This window comes from Oncorhynchus clarkii, chromosome 7 (assembly GCF_045791955.1).
Source record: "Oncorhynchus clarkii lewisi isolate Uvic-CL-2024 chromosome 7, UVic_Ocla_1.0, whole genome shotgun sequence".
NCBI lineage: Eukaryota > Metazoa > Chordata > Actinopteri > Salmoniformes > Salmonidae > Oncorhynchus > Oncorhynchus clarkii.
Window position 1 is genome coordinate 61,135,681 of NC_092153.1, and position 22,134 is coordinate 61,157,814.

Genomic DNA, 22,134 nt, shown 5'->3' on the forward strand with positions numbered 1-22,134 from the left:
ATTTTCATAATAGCAAGCTAGGACGGATAGTAAACTTGCAAGCTGCTTCAGTGGATGTTGACCACATTTCTACCTGTAAACAGTGCTTGACGTGGGCAGGCGCTCACTGGAGCTGAGTACAGACACCTCGAGGTGTCTACTGCTTGAGCTCCTGTTTCTCTTATAGAATCTTAGCTCAAAAGTATTGTGGAGCTCCCGCCCCTTAATATAAACAGTACCGGCACCCAAAATGAGTACTGGAACCTATTTCAGTCCAAGTCAAGCACTGCTTGAAAATTAACACATTTCTAGTGGCAAATGTGTTAAATTATAGCCATTATAGCCAAATTATAGCATCCTCTGGAAAATATTGAAACTGAAGGTGAGTTTAATTCCCGTAGCGCATCGTGGAACACACCTTCCACGTCGTTCATTATTTTCCAGAGAACGCAGTTGATTTTCCTTTACATAATTAAATAATATCATTATGCAAATGTTTGCATCACTATTATAGCCACTATTGTAGCCTATAGCCTATATGTGGTTCAACTATATTGATCTATGATTAACGCAAGAAAATGGACAGTAAAATGATTTTTTAAAAACATAAACAATTAAATGGTTTAAATAATTGTAATTAAAAAAAGGAAAACAAAAGGGGTAGTAGCCTTTTGCTTACTTTTGAATTACTTGTCAGACAACGACTGTCTAAGTGTATAAAAACAAATGTAAAGGTTTGCACACAAAAAAAAGGACAGGCTTTTGATAACAGGTTAATGCATAGTAATGAGAGAAATTCTCTAAAACACATTCATTACCTTTTGGCTATCGATAATAGTGTTTATAAACCTGACATCCCTGATACACTTTCTCATTCCACTCCTTTCTTTATCACTCTGGCACAGCCTATAAACAAAGCTATTGCGTTCGTCAATTGTATTGTTCTTTCTCTTTTATTATACCCTACTATAACATGCCAAGTTCTGCCATGTCGAGTTTTAACGAACTATAAGAAATATAAACAACAGATAATGTTTCGTTATTACCTTTAGAAAACATAGTTATAATAAGATCAAATCATACAACTACTGGGCAGTTGATGTTTCAAGAATCATTGTCAAAACGTTTGTTTTTGCTCTTGATGCATTTAAATGAAATAAATAGCATGAAATAACAATAATCTTATTTTTTGGAGTGCATACCCTCTACACAAGAATCAAAGACAGCACTTATCATGATGTAATGTCAGCCTACATGTTGTGCAATTTACATAACATATCTTCTTTAGGTTTATCCTCTTCTTGTTTGCCAGCTCCATTGCTCACTTTTGTTTTCTAGAACACATATTTCAATAGAACACTATTTTAATTAGTCTCTACTACTGTATGTTCAGGAACTTGCGTCTGTATCCTATCTGTATCTGTCCTGCTAGATGGCGCCCTTACTCTGTCATAGAGCTAAAAACTCGACAACTTGACCCTGGTGTCGTCATGGCAGTCTGTTGCATCAAGGCCACTTTCAAACACCTATTGGTCTGAAAGTCACGTGGCATGCCTCGTACGTCCATAATTATGTTGATGAAGTTTTTTGATGCTCCACGTCCCCGACTCGAATATGTCAGCTTCCTACCCGACTATAATCCTTTACGAGGGCTCTGAACAGTGGTATCAACATAAGAAAGATAACAATACAATGGAATTTCCAAATAGAATCCCAGCTTCTAAATTCCATGTGGAATAGTTGGTAGGAGGATTCTCTGTGTGCAGAGATAAGGGCTATTTTGGCAGTTCCGGGATGTAGGTTCTTAGAGGTTTCGACCGAGTATGACTGTTCGACGGTGAGAAATGATGGAATCGCGTCTTCGCCTCTTTCCAAAGGACCAGGTGCGCCATCTCTGACAAAGATGGCTCTCACCACTTACCATCACCAACATTACCTAAAGCAGCTAAATTGGCTAAAGATAAAAATGCATCCCAGGTAACACAGCCTGTTATCCGACCACTGTTTCCATGTTCTTTCCCATCCCAGAAAGTGTGACGGAGGACTCAATGTGCTTCCTATATAGCGGGGATCCAAACGGACGCACGGAGACTGTTTGACCTTGTTCCTACAAGAGGATGGCTGACAGACGCCATCACAGTCAAATGCACGAACATTCTCGTCCGGAATCGCCTACAGCCAGTCAACCGTACCCGAGAAAGGAGAATGTGCATGGCTTCGGCCTATATAGTATCTTCTCTGTGGTCGAAACTGGGACAGAGAATCCAGAACCATTTAACTACACCTGCGAAACCAATCAGGAGGCGTATCTGGCAGACAGTAAACTTGAGGAAAATTACAGCTCAACGAAACAACTGTCTGAGAAAGAGATTGTCCTCAAAACGGACGGAAGCACAGACAATGAGGTTAAAGGTAACACACACACGGATTATATCACATAAATAAGCATTATCATTCCACGCTGATGAAGTAGACATTTCCCCTGAATTGAGTAGCCTAAGCCACACACTTCCCTCCCTACGCCATCTTTATAATTATAGAATCTCCGTTTCTTATCTCTTTCCTAAACATCTCCAAATAACATTCACACAATACCGGTTAACGCACAGGCCTGCTTGTAGGCTACTTTTCGTTGTTTATTTCACTGGACTACGAGGGTGATCTGGAAGGGTAGACTGCGTATGGTCTTGACATAGCCCATATTTGCCAGTGCCAATTTTCTGGGAGGAACATAATCCGTTAACCATTGAACTACATTTTTGATTTTGAGAAATGAAATTGCACACTGCACAGCCTCAGATACTTTGCAGTTGAGATGGAGCTCATTAATTGGTGGTCATGATAATAATAATAATCAGATTGGATAGACCTACTATAGTCCCGATGTCTCGCTTGAATTTTTTATAATAAAGTAATAGGCTACTAGTAAAATGGGAGGCCTATCCAAATGAATACACAGTAATTATATAGTTACGGCAATAATTAATAAAATAAAGCATAATTCACGTTGTTATGTGCTTCTAATGTAGCCTGGTTTATGTCTCATTGGATTTAAACAGATGATGCTAGTTTCCGAGACACAGATTCCTAGACTAAAAAGCATGTTAAATGGAGACTCACTGTTTAAGCTGTATTTAATCTGTATCCGGGAAACCGAGCCAAGAAGACATAGCCTACAGACAAACTGCGCAGACAAAAAAAAACAAAAAAAAAATGTAGGCTTTTGCTTATAAAAGTTTCCTGGGAGGTGAAGGGTAACGGAATGGGTGTTTGTATGATTGCTTATGTTTTTGCAGCTTGTTCGCTTTCGAAACAACATTTTGTAGATACATTGTCGGTAAATACTTTTTCGAAGTATAAAACAACAAATCTAAAACACATACAACCTCAAGTTATGACGTTTTACTTAGTAAGTTCAGGAAAGACAAATAGTTATAAAAACAATTGTAGGACCAACTGGTGAACTTTAGGCTGATGGGGATTCGTTTATTATTATTATTAGGACTATTATTATTATTATCATTATTGATGTATTCTTCTTAGGCCTGGTATTGAGCATATGTGACCACGGCATGTGCATCCGAAATTCACGCCAATGCTTACACAATTAATGCTTTATTTATTTAACTCTTGTTTAAACCCGGCAGATATGAGGCTTCTATTTCCATGTAATTAAAAACAACGTATGATTTAGGGCGAAATATTAAAAGTTGCTTCAGTCCCTAATTTCTCTCTTCCTTAAATCTGACAAATTCGTTACAATAGGCCCTACTAATAACTTGCTATTAAAATATAAGACTTTTATCCCACATTCTAAAACAGTAATTCATCAGTAATTCACTGAAAAATGATCAAAACACTGCGCCGTTGAATACTAGCCTTTATGATTTCCGGATTGTTTCCCCATGTGAACAGTGTGATTAGCTGTATTATTCGTGCCCGTTGCACCATGTAGGCCTAATCAAGACAGAAACTCCTCCAGACTCCTTTATGGATAGACTCGACTATACACCACGGACATCGTCCGTGGTATCCATCCCTCTTACCAAGACCTGTATTGCGGCATTAACTAATATCTACATTTAATGTATATAGTATGCTATTTATAAGGGGATTGAAAGATCATAATGTAATTCTTATCGCCAAAAAATACACAAGTTACTCATTTGAATTAACAATGTATTTTTATTAGCCTATTTGCCTGATGAGATCAACTCACATTTTTCGTAGACTCTGTGTTTCTATATAGTTAATTGTTTCAATTGGCCTTGATTGAGCGTAGGCTTCTCCAGATACGCAAATAATGCAGCATTAGTTAAGCTATATTCTCTAAGAAGAGGTCATTTATCATCTCACTAAAGACTATGATTGGGCTATACCTCCGTGCATTAAGGCATCATAGACAACGACATGTTATGACCTTTATATAACCTTGAAAGAAAACAATTGGAGTTGAAATTATATATTAGCATCGATTAGCAACTCCATTAAGCTATAGGCCTACAGTGCAAAGTGAAATTCTACTATAGGCCTACAGTGCAAAGTGAAATTCTACTATAGGCCTACAGTGCAAAGTGAAATTCTACTATAGGCCTACAGTGCAAAGTGCAATTATACTATAGGCCTACAGTGCAAAGTGCAATTCTACTATAGGTCTACAGTGCTGATTTCCTGCTATTCTACACATTTTGCAAAGAGGCTGAGAGAACATTTTGAAAATGTAAAGCTAGTTTCCTGTTATTCTACACATTTGCCATGAGACTGTGAGAACATTTAGCACTTTTACAGCTAATTTCCTATAATTCTGAACATGAACATGGTTTATGACGTGTGTGGGTGGATGTATGGGTGAGGGGGGCTACCTCCAGGGGGCCCCAACCCTAAAAGCTGCGAAGGTGTGTTACATATGCCAGTGATTATTATGTTCTATCACAAATTAGGATACGTTTAGGCTATAAACGAATAATTATGTTAATTCAACTAATTCCTTTTTTTACAGGGGACACCAGATTGGATAATTGCATTGGAAACTGGATCATAGCTAAAAGTGGACGGAAAAAGCGTTGTCCTTTACACCAAACATCAGACTCTGGAACTGGAAAAATAGTTCTTGTTCAACATGTATCTGACGCGAGAGCGCCGCCTGGAGATGAACAAGAGTATTGACTTATCTGACAGATAGGTCAAAACATGGTTCCAAAATCGACGCATAAAAGTCAAGAAATTCCGCAGGGAGAGTCGAGTGAGAGCGCTAACCTCTGCTTATGACTACACCTTATTTGAAGAGAAACTTCACAAGAACTACACTTAGGCTACACATTAGCTAGCAGACTAAACTCCACTCCATTGTTAATGAAGTTTGCTACACATAGGCAAACAAGGTCCAGCTTTGCACACGCTACAAGCATGCAGGAGAAATCATCTAGAGCAGGTTATAAATTGAGTTCATGCATGGTTTTGTCAAACGTTTCAGTTTTTAGGACTTGACAGTGAAATGCTATGAACCTCTCCAGATGCACATTGTTTTAAAACGCTGGACATGAATTATTTAGAAAAATTTCTTAAAGTGACAGTAGTGCGTTTGAATTGTTTTCCATACACTTTGATGAATTTTGATGTATTTACTTGGTCTCTGACTTTCTTTCGTTTATGTTGTTTTGTTTTTTGTTGTTTTTTGTTAATCTGAACTTGATGTCCTGTGCATTACAGCATCATAAAGTCAATGCTCTTCCAAATAAATATCGCAAACAGTATGTCTGGACGTTTTGTAAAGATATAAAATAAGCCTATACAAAAATAAATAAAATGTGTATGGAGCATAATTTACCCTTGCTGTCCTTCTCCTTCGTTTCCTTTATGGCTTGCTTTGAGAAAGAGAGGTGAGAGAGAAGGGGCGCAATAGTGGGAGTTTTAATGTGAGTGGAAAGACCGACCATATAGTGGTGATTTAAATAGCCAGGTGACCACAATAATTCAAGGTCATAAAATAGTAACGTCATGATGGTCGGAGTACAGCGCTAGAGGTGGTTTTTATGATCTGCAAGTATAATGTGCACCGCAGCAGTAAAGATGCGTTTAAAGGTGAGAAGGAGGAGGTCTATACCCACGGAGCCGGGGTAAAATGGGGTTGGTTAAACGGGCGCACGCCACTTCTTTCACCAGATGAGGGAAATGTGACCTTCTCCAACGGATGATGGAGCAAAAAGAGACCGGGTGATAACTTTAATGGAATGGATATGATGGAACAGAGTCAGCAACTACACGACTGCAGGAGCATGGCAACGGATCCCCGCATGCAACCTGCGTTGAAGGTAGGACTAGCCGCTGGCATTTCCCTTCTTTGCTTTGGACTAGATCACGTCTGTTCATTTGTCATATTTGCATCAGGCAGCATATTCATTACCATAACACCGAAGGTATCTCGTGTTTTTCTGTTGCTGTATTTTAACCTCGTGCAGACATTCCAGATCCGACCAGTGATGGTTGTGGGGGTTTTCTATGTTGATGAGTTGCTCGAGATTTGCAAGTGGACTTTGGATTACGATGTGTGCTGTGACAGTTTTGTTCAATTTACCTCTGCCTTGGATGGACAACGATGTTTTGTCATAGAATGAACAGACGACTGTGAACCTGAATGTGTTCATGGAGCATGCTATCCTATCAACAAAACAATATTACAAAGAATCTTACAAAATGTGATCACTCCTTGCTGGATATGCATTCAAGTCGTGGACATCATAATATTAGGCCTATCTTTCTATTGTCAAATATGACTAATATGCGAAACGACATTAAGCATATCAAAGAGTCATTAGTCCAGTATCCTATTGTCGAAGTTTAACTGGTAGGCTCTAATTGATGATCATGGAAACGCAGCATAGCCTAGGATTGTTAGTCCTTGTCTACATATGCAGCATTTTTGTTATTATTTTATTTTCTATAGATTTTTTTCCCCCATCGGTACATAGAAAAACATTTGACTATGAGATACGTTTGATATTGTCTCTAATCCTCAATGGATTGACCTTTCACGTTCAGCTGTTGCGTGGTTTAGGTAGTTTCATGTTGTTGGGATTGACTTCCTGGCTCGGCAACAAGAAACTGCCTTGATTACGTCAGTTAGCCTTCATCAAGGGCGTCCATTTCTGCAAGATTACACACTCGGCTCAGGAGTCGCCGCAAATGGCATCAATATCCACGACGAGCCCTTTTTTCTTAGCTCTTTGGCTTTATGTGGTGGACACTAAAAGGTCTATTGCTGCAGTGGGAGAATTTGGGTTGTAAACATCACGGGGTAAAAAATCCTTTTCAACTTTGTGTTGTTGCGCAGAGAATTTAGAGGTCTAACCTTGTAGACTGGATTATTGACCGGAGGTATTTTAGGGATTTACTCAGCATTCCAAGAGAGTCTCCAGGTGCCATGGGACATCTGCCAAGTAGTAAAAATCCCAGTCTCATCTCTGGACTCATGCTTTTGTTGTAATAGACATATTTTATTATATTACTTGTATGATCACTGAAATATAATCAAAGAACATCGAAATGACCATTTGAGATTATAATGGTTTGTTTTAGGCCTATATTGTTCGTCATTATGGTGGCTCGCTTTCTCTTTTGCACTTATCTCGGTTTATCTCGGCACTTATCTCGGCTCAAATATAGCCTACACAAAATGTTGAAATTTTACATGGATTGCAATATAAACCATTTTGAAACATTACATTCAGTCGACATCACAAAACAGTATACCGAGTTTAGCTACTTATCTTCGTTGAATATGCCAGTAAATTGAGGAGAAGCTAGAAAACAATATGGCTCATTGGAATATTATTAGGCCTTTATCCGCCGTGTATGGTGGCCATCTCCGATGTCAAATATTTTTTAGCAAATGTATAGTCTACAAATTTTAACCCTCGTAAGAGAATGTATAGGCCTAGGCAATACTGCTGTCGTAATATGAATGCCTTTACGACCAGAGCTTTAATAAATCGTTTCCAGTCAGTAAGGCCTTTAAGTGGTCTTTAAATGTGTTTACGAGTTCGCAATGTTACTCCAGTCCACTCCACGAAATGAACGTCTGTAATAAACAGCATTCTTCCAATCCGACTACTCTCAATTTTTAATCCCAAGGTATGTTATGCACTCTTTTGCTAGCAACATTTTATTTAACTAGGCAAGTCAGTTAAGAACAAATTCTTATATTACAATGACGGCCTTCCCCGGTCAAACCCTCCCCTAACCCAGACGACGTTGGGTAACTGTGCGCCACCCTATGGGACTCCCGATCACGGCCAGTTGTGATTCAGCTGGCACTGAGATACAGTTTCTTCGAGGAAGTAAGTCAGTTAATACAATGATGGCCTACCCCGGCCAAACCATAACGACTTTGGGCCAATTGTGCCCCGCCCTATGGGACTCCCAATAACGGTCGGTTGTAATACAGCCTGGAATCGAACCAGGGTCTGTAGTGACGCCTGGGATGCAGTGCCTTAGACCGCAGCACCACTCGGGAGCCACTTTTTCTTATTTTTACGTCCATTCTCACACACGTAAATCACTTTCAAGATTAATTTTAAAACCACCTGCTTGCACACACTGAGCTGTCAGTCTCTTAGCTAATTTGTATTCATGTTCTTAATGTTATTATTAATGGAATATATATTTTTTATTGGCAATAACAAGAGTATTGAGGATGTTATAAATATAAACAGCATTTTTTTTCAATCCTCTTACACCGATAAAGGTTTTGTGGGCTGAAACTTCTATATTTTTTAGTTTAAAAAAACCCATCAACTTTTAATTAACTAATGAACGATAGTCCCGCCTATCTTTGTAAATAGGCAGGAACCTAGGAAGAAACCTAGAGAGGAACCAGGATCTGAGGGGTGGCCAGTCTTGCTGTGCCGGGTGGAGATTATAACAGTACATGGCCATTTAAGACCAGTATGTTTTTTTATGTTTTCAGTAACGTTTTCAAATGGCTAATGTTTTTTTTATTCATTAGGACCATTATTCAGTGATCAGTCAGTGTAGCCTATACTTTACAGCTTAGCTGAAATACAAGTAGGCCTATATACCTCACATTAGCCTACTGCTGGCAGTGATGATGTCACCTTAAACTAGGCCTACTAGGCAAATGATGAGCTTAGATTGCCTAAACTTGGATTGACTAAATAATAAAGCCAATATAGCTGTAACATTGAATAGAAGTCAAGGCCTCATGTTTACATGTCTTGCACTAGACTGTGGAACAGTGATGTCACCGGAGTTGACCAACGTTGCATGCAGTGTGGCTGTGTGTCATTTCCATTTTCTTAGCAACCGCATGGTGCTCAAATGCGCTTGAAGTGGGTGATTAATCAAAGTAAAGCCTCCTATGTATTTTAAGTATATTGTTGTTATGTAAGTCATAAAAAACGTTGTAAAAAAATAAATACAAAAATATCTTAATGGAATCAATCAGTTGCAACTGGTCTACATTGTGCGTGTGTGTGCGTGTGTGTGCGTGCGTGTCTGTGCGTGTCTGTGCGTGTCTGTGTGTGTCTGTGTGTGTCTGTGTGTGTTGGTTCAATTGGATCTTCCCAATATTATGTCAGGGTTATTTATGTCAATTTAATTTCAGATCCAGATATTTTATTAATTAAATTAACTGAAATGTTAAATATCCATCCCTGAAACGTATATTTTAGAGGATCTAGGATCTTTTATAATGTGAGTTGTTTGAAATGGAGTTAATACCTATTTTGATTTATTTCAAGAAATTACAATGGAAACAAATGCTCATCATCATTGTTTATTTGTTCAGTTTAAAGGTAAAACAAAGAAAAAAAGCTGGCATGGAAATGTGACAACAATCATTTGAAGGCTTACATTGATGTAGATTCGTCCAAAACTAGAATATGGATGATGTTATATGAGTGCAAAACAAGACCTACACCGTTACAACTCAATAAAGCCGTAACTAGAACACGGTACCCAAATCTCTCCAAATACGCCCAGGAGCAGAACGTGTAAATGTGGGATAGGCCTATGTACAAACATCTGTAATTCTATATCCTAAGTAGCATTCTCAAATTTGACACACATGTTGATTGGCCAATTTAGAGAACATACAATTATAAAGGTTGAATCATGATTTATATGTAAACTACTGTACACTTACCAATGAGATGGTAATCACGCTGATTCCCAAGAAAGATTGTTCGATTTGGCTGTACCGAAATTAGAGATGGAATTTATGGATTTCTACGGAAGTGCTTTGCTATAGTTGGCTCTAAAATAACAAAACAAAAAAACGATATAGATAAGGATTGCCACTACAATAGAAACAACTAATCAAAGAGAATGGAAAGATAAGCATGCAAAAAAACGTATAATGTATCCTGTATACTTTGGCCTAGTTTGAAGTTGTAATGTGTAACGTCAATGTGTAACCAAATTAGTAGACACAAAAACATACAGGTCGCAGTCTGGGATATATTTTCATAATTTTGTTGCATATTGCTGATGCAGAGGAACGTATGGATCATTTTCAGTATATATTTGTTTACCACCTATTTATAATTTGACAAGTATATGTTTATAGAATATCTGAAATATCCCTACCACCAAGATCATGAGACAATGAGTATCATGATAATATAGTCAAAGCTTAGGCCTATAGGAAATGCAAATAGCCTAGTATACTTTTACGCATGACATATAGATTTTGCGCACACGAATAGTAGCACAATTCAACGCTCATGTAAAATGTTTGGCTTTGAAATACATTCTTGTTTATCTATAAATTAACAGTTAATCCAGATATTTTGATGTTGTAAAAATAAATTCTCAAAACGAGCAATTCAATTATCGATAATAATATACAATTGAATATAGGTCTATCAAAAGTTGCATTTTGATTGACTATGGACGGTTGCATTGAGAATACTTTTGAGATGATCTTATTCATAAAAATATAGGTAGTAATTTCTTGTCTGTGTTAGTGGTTGGGTGTGTAGGCATACTGGATGTCTGCTGGCATTAATATTGGTTCTCAGACGCCAGCAAAAGATAGCAAGAAAAACGATTATCAAGGCTATACAACAGACAAACCCTATCGCCTCTTGTTATAAACATTTCCATACTTATCCATTTGCAGATAAAGTCATGGGCACCCCATTCCGTGACCTATATATTCGAGCCCATGTATACGTGTAATTTGGATAAGAATCTAAACCAAATTCTAATGTGTAGGCAGGCCTACATTTTATTGTGATTGATAGGATCACCAAATGAACATAGCCTACAGCCTAGACCTACTTTTTCCAACGTTTTGTGTTTTACATACCAGTTAACATCGCTTTTTGATGTTCAGCATGGCACAAGGCTACATCATTTCCAACAAATTATATTTTAATAACATGGATCTTAGGCTGATCATTTAACAAAGGAGTTTGATTCAGTTTTGGATTGGAGAAGGCGCAACAAGCAGTCTATTTGTTTTCTCAACAACAGGCATGTAGCTAGTCTGTAGTTGTTAAATGTATTGAATCGATTAATCGAAGTGGCTTAATTCAGTCAGACATCTTTTCCATTAGGTTTCAAAAGACAGCATTGTAAAATCTTAAAATACAGGTGTTATTGCATTTTTAGTATATTGCATTTGTGAATAGAAAGTGATTTGAGCCTTGGCACCCTATTCTCAGCGAAAAGAGAAAAACGCAGGTTGAAGTGTTGTGGCAAAGGGCTTAACCTAGACTGAACGACAGAGGCTGCGTCGAGACAGGCAGCCGAATTCTGATATTTTCCCACGAATTGGTCTTTTAATCAATCAGATCAGCTCTGAAAAAGATGTGATGTTAAAAGATGTGATGTGATTGGTCAAATGACCAACTAGTGGGACAAAAATGACAAGTACCAGCCATTGTCATTCAGTTGGGCTGCCTGTCTAAACGCAGCCCAACTGAATGACAATGGCTGGTCATCCGACGCCCAGACACTGCACTGCACTGCAGAGTTCCCTAGTACTCCATGCATGCCTCTTCATCTCTGGAGAAGTTATATATCCAATTTCCTGAGCCAATATAGGCTATACTTATCCCAATGGATCATCATGTTACTAACTTTCCAGATTTAGGCTACCCATACCAAACATTTCTTAAAAGAGATAAGGTGGCTATTGTAGGTTTATTATTTTGGTAAGGTTATTTAATTTACTCTTGTAAATTGTTTTTGTGCTTGTTTTTTATATGATACGATTTTACGAGTTTCCCTGATGACCACAATTGAAAGTTTGAGGTTGGGAGATGGATAGAGCATGCACAGATTTGTGGGGAGGTTGTTCTTCTAAGCTGACATGTTGTTTTAAGGTGGTCATACTATGGATAATTTCGCTATTTGATTTTAGGACACCTGTAGGTATCCCCAAAAATATAAAAACATTATTTGATAAAATATTTAATTTGTGCTTTACTACTATAGCCCATAGAAACGCATTGAATAACACATAAATAAATGGGAAAACAGACAGGAAAAAAAAATCATAAGGAATGAGCTCAGGAAATATTTTAGTTTTTTGTACACATATGTAACCCTTTTTTTTGTTGACGCAAAACTACCTCCATAATTCCATTCAGTTTTTAAACCAGTACATGGTTACCGTCAGACGAGTCCCGGGAGAGTTTTGGGGGGTCGTAGAGCAACACAGACAACACCATCATGTTCGTGTTCATAGTAGGGTTGCATTAGTTTGTAACCCAAATGGTTCAGACGCTACAGAGAGAAGTTGGCATGCTTTTTTATTTTTATATTTAACTAGGCAAGTTAGTTAAGAACACATTCTTTATTTACAATGATGGCCAACCCAGGCCAAACCCTAACCTGGACAGCGCTGGGTCAATTGTGAGCTGCACTATTGAACTCCTAATCACGTCTGATTGTGATATAGCCTGGAATCGAACCAGGGTCTGTAGTGACGCCTCTAGCACTGAGATGCAGTGCCTAACACCATACCCAGACCGGACGCGCACTTGCGCCATCGTGCGCCATCGTGCGCAAGTGGATTTTGTCCCCACACACCAAACACGATCACGACACGCAGGTTGAAATATCAAAACAAACTCTGAACCAATTATACTAATTTGGGGACAGGTCGAAAAGCATTAAACATTTATGGCAGTTGCTAGCTAATTTGTCATCTTTAGCTAACTTGCTTTTGCTAGCTAATTTGCCCTGGGATATAAATGTTGAGTTGTTATTTTACCTGAAATGCAGAAGGTCCACTAGTCCAACAATTAATCCACACACAAAACGGTCAACGAAATCGTTTCTAGTCATCTCTCCTCCTTCCAGGCTTTTTCTTGTTTGGACTTTATATGGCGATTGGTATCTAACTTTCATAGTATTATTACAACGACCACAACATCAGTTCATCTTTCAATCACACACGTGGGTATAACCAATGAGGAGATGGCACATGGGGTATCTGCTTCTGTTAACCAATGAGGAGATGGGAGAGGCAGGACTAGCATCCATTCAGCGTCACAAATAGAACTGACTTCTATTTTAGTGCTTGGCAACGCAGGCGCTCCATGGCAGTGTGGGTACAATGATTGAATAACATGTATGTCTACATTTATTTTGCAACGTCAGTGGTGTGGTCAGCATGTTAGACCTGCTGCGCCACTCGGGAGCCATGTGTTCTCAGTCCGACTTCAGACAAACGCCATTGTGTTCCTGAGAGTCTCATAATATTAGTTTGTAGGCTGGTTCAGAGTCTCCAGGCCGATTTTCAGGATGTCTCCTGGTCTGACAAACAGTGCTGTAGCTCTGACACTTTTCCACTGCAGATGCGGAAGGCAAACATAAGCGGGACCAAAAAAAACATATACTGTATCTCTAGCTTAAACTATTATGTTAATTAGTTTGACGCGCGGGTGCATCAATAGACTCTTAAGGATTTGTGCACACCAGATAGGCCGCAATATTACCACTTAAATCCAAACTAAACTGGGTTTACTCCACATGGCAGTTTGTCATATTATTACTAGTGTAGAAGCACGAGACTGGAACATTAGACTGCACATTCCTCACCCAGTAGATGCCCAATTAAAGGGGAATTCAAATCGTTTTTTTTCTGGTCTTCTGATGTGATTTAAGTATTAACATGGACTCAGAACATCCAATCTCGTTGTTTCTCTACGAACAATTGTAATTTTGAGAGTGAAAAACTAAAAAAAATCTAAAACCAGGAAAAATAAAACTGAGAAAACACAATTTTGGAAAAAATAAAACAGAATTTGGGAAAGACATCACAGATTTTATTGGGCCCCCCTTAGAGTTGTTTATTAACAATTATTTCACCAGGTATATTGACAGAAAATATAGTGCACTACTTTCTCTGGTACACTAAGGACCCAGGAAGAGTTAAAGGTGAGAGGAGAAGAGAAGAATATGCCTATTTGAATACTAGAAAAAAATTGTAGCTCGGATAAGTAAAATTTTTCTAAATGTAGCACTCATGCTATATAAGGTTGGAGACTCCTGGCCTACATGATCAAAAACACATTGTATTGTGGTAGGCCTATAGGCTACTTGCTGTTATCACAACAAGCTCTCAAAGCCTCGAGTCAGAATTAGACGTTCATCCATGTTCCTCAAACATAACATTTTGAAGTTGTTCCAAATATCAAATTTCGAAGTGTTTAAGGTTAAGTTTAGGCATTAAGTCCACAATTTTTAGGTTACAGTTAAGTTTAGGCATTAACTCCGAATCCTATGGTGAGGCATTAACTATGAACGGTTAAGGTAAGGGTTCAAGTTTGGGATAGGCTTAAAACAACATGTGAACATGCAACCTTTTGAACCAGAGGTAGATGCTAAAGCCCATCCGCCATGCCCATCCACAACGCCCTAGCAAAACAGCGCTCACTGTTGCCTCTAGTGGGCCGTTTCCACGTCATCTCCCGACATTCTGAGACATGGATGGACGTCGAATACTGACTTGAATCATGGGTGACCTGCCTGGTTATAAAGAGCTTTATCCTTTAAAAAAAAAATATTCACCCACAACTATCCAACCAACTTTTCATTGTAGGATATGTTTATAGGCCTTTTCTACTTTTGACTGTCGCTCAGACCAGTGATGCCCAATTCCATTCTGCAAAATAGGTTAAGCATGTTTGTTTTTTCCTGCATAACATTTTTGTTGAATGTTGTTTTTATATAACTCCTGCCATAGTTGTATTTCGCATCTTGTTCTTTTGGTAATATGTTCGTTTTATGTTTATGTGATATGAATAACCCGGTAGAGTTTTTTTATTAACCACACGTTTATGAACAATCAAATGGTTCTCGTAAACATTTATTGAGGGACATAAAACATGAGCAGCCTCTCTCCGAATTTAGCTGCAGTGGTGAGCAAGTGTTCCGAATCTCTACACAGTCACAAAGTTTTACAATATGTGTTATGTGTTTCTTCAGTATAAAAGCCTCATATGAATCACACATTTGGGGTATATTATTATATTATTCGATCATTAATCTATTGTTGCTATTGTGCATGTTACAACAATGTTATACCCATCAAAGTCTATACAATGCATTAAGATTGGATAAAAACTCTAAAGGAAAAAGGAATTCTTATTTTCCAAACTGTTTTATCTCAATAATTATTCAAATTGTCGACAAAGACAAATTACATCGATAAAAAGTGCTTAATGCACTGTGATCAACGTACCTCATGTTCCAATACGAGGGGATAATCAGTTTTCCATGCTTTTATGACAACAAGGAAAAACGAAAACATTGTAGGTGGTGAATCCTTCTTAATGATTGATCATAGAATATCATTATTGTACATAAATAGCATTCAAAGGTCTGAGGTACACACACCCCTGACCTGTGACTGCTTGCGCATTAATCGAATGTAAAATTTTGTGGTAAACATAATCACGTGTTCAACCGTGGCCAATGAGAGTCAAAGAACCTCGGGATAAATAATTACCTGCCTTGATTGTTCTAGGGGTGAGATAAAAGTACACATATACTCCACATAATAATCTGATGCATGTAAAAGAGACCAGAACATCGCCATGTCGACCACGGGTCCCATACGCAATTATTATGTGGATTCTTTGATAAACCATGAGAGCGAGGACGTGCTGGCGTCGCGGTTCTCAGAGCTTCCCCCCACCCGCTCGCGTCAGACGACAGTAGTACCAGAGTGCTCCGATTATCCCTCCTGCAGTTTTGCGCCGAAACCTTCTGTCTTTTCCTCCTCCTGGGGCCCAGTTCACTCCCAATCCTCAGTGGTCTACCACCCATACACCCACCAACCTCACGTTGGAATGGACTCGAGGTATGTTCGCTCATGGCTGGAGCCCATATCTGGAACAGTATCCTTTCCAGGCTACCCGGCTAACTGCAGACACTACGGACTCAAACCTGATGGTTTCCCTCAGCCCAGTACCGGAGACTGCATCACCTCCAACAGTCGCGGATACCCAGACTATTTCTACAACACCTGCGTGGACATCCGAGACAAGGCCCAGCAGATAGTCCCTTCTCCAGAGTCGGAGGTTTTGGCTTCCGGGAAGCACAAAGACGAAAAGACAGAATTCGACCCAAGTAAGTGGAAGCCATGCCAGTCTACAAACGGGTATAGGAGCCGTGTGTGTGTGAGGTGGCGGTGTTCGTCATCCATGGGGTTTTTGCTCGTGGTTGTTGTCCCGCTATAAAACGAAATGGTCGTCTCTTTTCTTTTCCCTTTGAACGAGAAGGGAACTGGAGGGGCTGTTAGACAGTGTTAGACAGAACAAAAGCCAATCCCCTTAAGGTTGTAAAATATGAATTAACAGCTATACAATGGGGAAACTGGAAGCAAGCTTTTCATTGGCGAGATCAGAATCTTCTTACATGGCCAAAACTTGTGCCTAAAATAATGTTTTGTGCGTAAAAGCATATTTTATTTTACTTCTCGAGACATTTGATGTTGTTTCATTTATACACAAGAGGTGTGGCCTTATATAGGCTTTGTGTTATAGTGGATTATTATTATTTTATTATTTGTTATTATAGCCTTCGATTGAAATGCACATCCAGAAGCCTAAAATCAAAGAACAAGCTAATTCGGATGATCCATGTTTACAGAGAAGTTTGCAGAAACCACCAAGAGTCACCATGGTTTTTATCTGCAGTATGATTATAATAGCTCATTTCATTCAATGTAAACCTATACTTGTTTATTTCCCCGTATTATTTAGTCAACAATGGCTGATTTTTCACGTGATTATTCAACTTTCTGGTACAACCGAAACCGAGCAAATCACAAAACATAACTTTGCTCAAATACAGCCTATTCAGCAAGGACCAAAACCATTGATATGGAAGTTTCTTCATATCAGTAGTTATAAAAACATGACAACACCGAGCAAACGCCCTACAATAAACACAGAACAGAATATTTTAGGCCACAACAGGATTACCAGGGTGAAATGCATCTAGCTGGCTCGGTTGCAGACCTGCCTAGACTTGAAGTTAAAGGCTTTTAAAATATTTTATGGGCCAATAAAGCAAACGGGTGCACTCACAATTTTATGACTCGGTCCTTTTCTAGCACTGTTGAAGATGAATCATGTCTATAAGAGAGATGATTGTTTATAATTATTAAGGAAAACATTGATGACACATTTGACAATGCACATGGATTATATTGAACCATAGACTTATTCCCCCCAAAAAATGTATAAGAGAGTAGGCCTGCTCTCCGTCTGGTCTATTGTTTGTCGAAGTGTTTATGATAATGATTTGGGTTATACACTGGAAAAGGTCAGCAAAAGTGATCAATGTATTCACTTTTTTCTGATTTATCATTTTACAGGCAACCCGGTGGCGAATTGGATACACGCTCGTTCAACGAGGAAGAAACGGTGTCCTTATACTAAATATCAGACTCTCGAACTCGAAAAAGAGTTTTTGTTCAATATGTACCTTACCAGGGACCGTCGATATGAGGTCGCTCGGGTTCTTAATTTGACCGAGAGACAGGTCAAAATTTGGTTCCAAAATCGGCGAATGAAGATGAAGAAAATGAATAAAGAGAAGACAGAAAGCAATGAGCAGTAAAGTGCTGTATGGACAAATTGACTTGTACACGCTCAGAAAAATGTCACTCATGTTCTCTCCTCTCCAATGGTCTCTCCTCTTGAGAGCTACTGTTTTCCCTTTTGATCTGATATAATTGAGATCTATAGGCCTATTCTTGACAAAGTAGCACATTGCAAATTGGGGCCACGTCTCTCTGTGACAGTGTGCAGCTTGTTTTGACTATTTATCCTTTATTACGGCTTCATAGTCAAGACACGAATAGGATATTAGTAAAGAAATGTATAGGGTCAAGTTGGATAACTGTGTATAACAAAACCTGTGTATTTTTGTAGATATTGCATCTTTGGCCTATTCAAGTTTAAATTAATGTTTTGTACACGAAGTACATGGAACGTGTGTCTTGTGTTTCGTCTAGACCTATGTGGATATAGATTTTGTTGTATGGTTTTTATATTATTTTCTCTCGGCGCTACACGTTTACGTTATACTGCAGATTGTGCTCATCTTTCTATCCGAAATAATCTAATTTCCTGTCTTTGTTGGGTCATTATTAAAACGTTAAAACCTTACCTTTATCATAAATATTAACACTTGCAAAAATGACATTCTGAGATTGCTAGATAAGACAGTACGGTACAAAAATATAATTCGCAGATGTTGTTGGGATATAAGTAATTCAACAACTCCAATAGGCTACAGTCTAGCATTAGATACGGACTACTCCTTATTGAAAGCAGATGTGTCTTTTAACTCATTATTCTTCCTTTTCTATTTCCTTTGTGTCTTTTAACTCATTATTCTTCCTTTTCTATTTCCTTTTATAAAGCACGTTTCCTGACCAGTTCCAGCCGCTGTGTTTTCTGAATTGTGAATGGTTCTGGGGGGAAAATAACGTGACATTTAAGGCCTTGTGTAAACGCATTGCATCGCGTTGTTTCCTTTATACGTGTTATCCAACCATAATCATTTAAGATTATTGTAACTATTTCAAGGAAAATCTTTAGCGTGTTATTCTGGCGATTCAGGTATAACGGAGGTGGGCATTGAGAGTGCATTTCGTGTAACAATGTGGCATAGGCCTATCTCATATAAGGCCTATCCGTGCATAGTTTAAAACAACGTAGGCTAGTTTACAACGCGAGGTGTTTTATAGTTTTTACTTCGCCTTCTTGTAGCCTAGAGACTCCACTATTTTATAATACAAATGTAGTCTATATGAGTGTTAACACTGGGCACACACTGGTTGAATCAACGTTATTTCCACGGCATTTCAATGAAATTACGTCGAACCAACGTGGAATCGACTTTGAATTGATGTCTTTGCCCAGTGGGTTGTTTCCATAGCATAAATCGCGAATATAGGGCCTATGCTACACATTGTTGACGTTACGAAATAATTTGTAATAGACTAATGCAATCTTTCGGTCACTGATTTGAGGCTATTGTGAGCCGAGCAGTGCGCTATATTATTTTAGTCTAGCTGAGTTGGTGCTCTATGTTGTATTTTAGATGGGTCATGCTGGCCATGTGTCGTGGGTATGTAACCCACAGCAAACGGTGATACAAGTGTTCCCCCTGTGTCATGGTGCTATTTTCTTTTAGCCGATCAGTTCATTTGAGGTGTGTGAAGTATCTTTTCTGGCGTTTATTTTTCTTTCTTGGTCGCTGGACTAAATTGGCTTTCCCCTTAAGTGTCAAAAACAATACTGACAGGATGCAGAGATTTTAGAGCCCAATATAGTTAAACATTTCCGTTGTGGTGCACAGAGAAATGTGGGGTTTTACGACCCTGCTTCGGGCAGCGCTGTTCGTCTTGAATGCAATCTAACAAAGCAAACCTAGCAGAACTGGCTAGACGTCTAGGCTAAATTACTTTATTGTTCTTATTTCAAGGTATGGTGTGCTGGTTTCAAAGGAGGCTTATTGCACTTGTTTTTGTCTGCTGCAAACGTGACTCCATCCTCCTTTATTTACCCACTTTGAATTGTGTGGCAGAAGGGGAAATAGGAACACATGAAAGGCCCCAAATTGAACTTCCTTTATTCCAAATCTATATGAACAAAAATATAAACGTAACATGCAACAATTTCAAAGATTTTGCTGAGTTACAGTTCATATAAGGAAATCGACCAATTGAAATCCATAAATTAGTTCATAATCTATGGATTTCACATGACTGGGCAGAGGCACAGCCATGGGTGGGACCTGGGAGGGCATAGGCCCACCCACTTGGGAGCCAGGCCAAAGCCAATCAGAATTAGTTATTCCCCGCAAAAGGGCTTTATTACAGACATAAATACTCCTCAGAACCCCCCCACCCCCATCCCGGATGATCCCCAGGTGAAGAAGCCGGATGTGGAGACATACTGCCAAATTCTCTTATGGTAGAGAAATTAACATTTGATTCTCTGGCAACAGCTCTGGTGGGTATTCCTGCCATCAGCATGCTAATTGCGCGCTCCCTAAACACTTGCGACATCTATGGCATTGTGTTGTGTGACAAAACTGCACGTTTTAGAGTGGCCTTTTATTGTCCTCAGCACAAGATGCACCTGTGTAACGATCATGCTATTTAATCAGCTTCTTGATATGCCACACCTGTCAGGTGGATGGATTATCTTGAAAAGGGATAAAATGCTCACTAACAGGGATGTAAACTGATTTGTGCACAAAAAATACACTTTTTGTGTGTATGGAAAATTGCTGGGATCTTTTATTTCAGCACATTGTAGCACAGTGCAACAATATACAGTGCAACAATATTCTCTTGGAACACTGGCACTTCCCCTGTCGAATGGCAATCTCCATTACTCTAAAATAGCCTCGATTCAATCCAACCCATACCCCCATGTGTCTTTATGACTTTGTCTTAGGCTATATATGACTACTGTATACATGTCCGTCATTTCAAGTTTTTTACTATTGGGGCCATATGGCAAAAATGAGGAGGACCCCTGCGATTTATAGAGATTTTATTAGAGTTGTAACAGACATACGTATCCTCATTGCTCATTATTAAATGGTTAATATTTCTACTTTCGCTATTAGGCTATAGTATTCTTATACTATATCCCTTACGAGGATTGGCATTTTATCAGGCTAGCAGCACTAGCAGTAGGCCCAGTAGTGGCAGAAACATTCTATTCATATGATTCATAGTATGTATTTGAATTATTGGCTACTAATTAGGCCTATGGTTTAAAATCTATCGCCGATCCAATCTTCCACTATCACGATATACCATATGTGTAGGCCTAGCATATATCTCACGAAATAATAGCCTCTGATGGTTATGTGAAAGTACTGTAGGTCTAGAACAAGTCCAATTAGTGCAGTACAAATCACACAAAAAGGCCACTGGATGTCGCTGTTGACTAAGTATTTAACATTTTCGATCCCATGTAGCCTGTTTACCTTTTGTATGGGAACCTTTGGGGGCCTGCAGGGAGAAAATGTTCTTAAAGGCTGTTCTAGGGTTACTAGTCACAAATGTAGAGATGCTCTACTCTACTCTACTCATGCGTAGAGCTGAACAACCAACAACGTCCGTTTTCTCCAAAACCTATTATTAATCGTCTGCATATAACTTTTACGGATAATAATGATCTTTCTTCTCTGGCCTACACTATAGGCAGTAGTATTTCTGTAATATGGCAATATTGTATTCTTTTTTTAAAGTATCGATATTCCAATTGATTTAGCCTATGTCTATCTACAACCATTTATTTTGTCAGTGGGTCTCTATCTCTGTCTTGGTGTTGTTATGAAGGACAATTATTTTAGTTATAACTGATCAATTATCTTTTACCGTTGTGTTAATCGATAGCCTATGTTTAGTGTTAAGTAGCATAAGGTAGGCTACATTTACTATGGGCTCAAAAGAACATCAGAACATGTAGGCCTAACTTAATGTCAAAATATATAGTATGTAATTGTGAAACATATTTTCATATTTTGTATTATGTTTGCTCTAAGTAAAGACCAAAAATTCAAACAAACACGTTTATTTCACTTTTATTTTCATTAATAATCATGTAAATCATGTACAATAATTAATCAATGTCATCA

General features: G+C 38.6%; 2 pseudogenes; both read left to right on the forward strand.

Moving 5' to 3' along the window:
- The first annotated feature begins 1,671 nt into the window (after window positions 1-1,671).
- Window positions 1,672-5,290, forward strand: LOC139412644 (homeobox protein Hox-C10-like; annotated as a pseudogene).
- Window positions 5,291-16,023: 10,733 nt separating this feature from the next.
- Window positions 16,024-18,782, forward strand: LOC139414371 (homeobox protein Hox-C9a-like; annotated as a pseudogene).
- The last annotated feature ends 3,352 nt before the right edge of the window (window positions 18,783-22,134 follow it).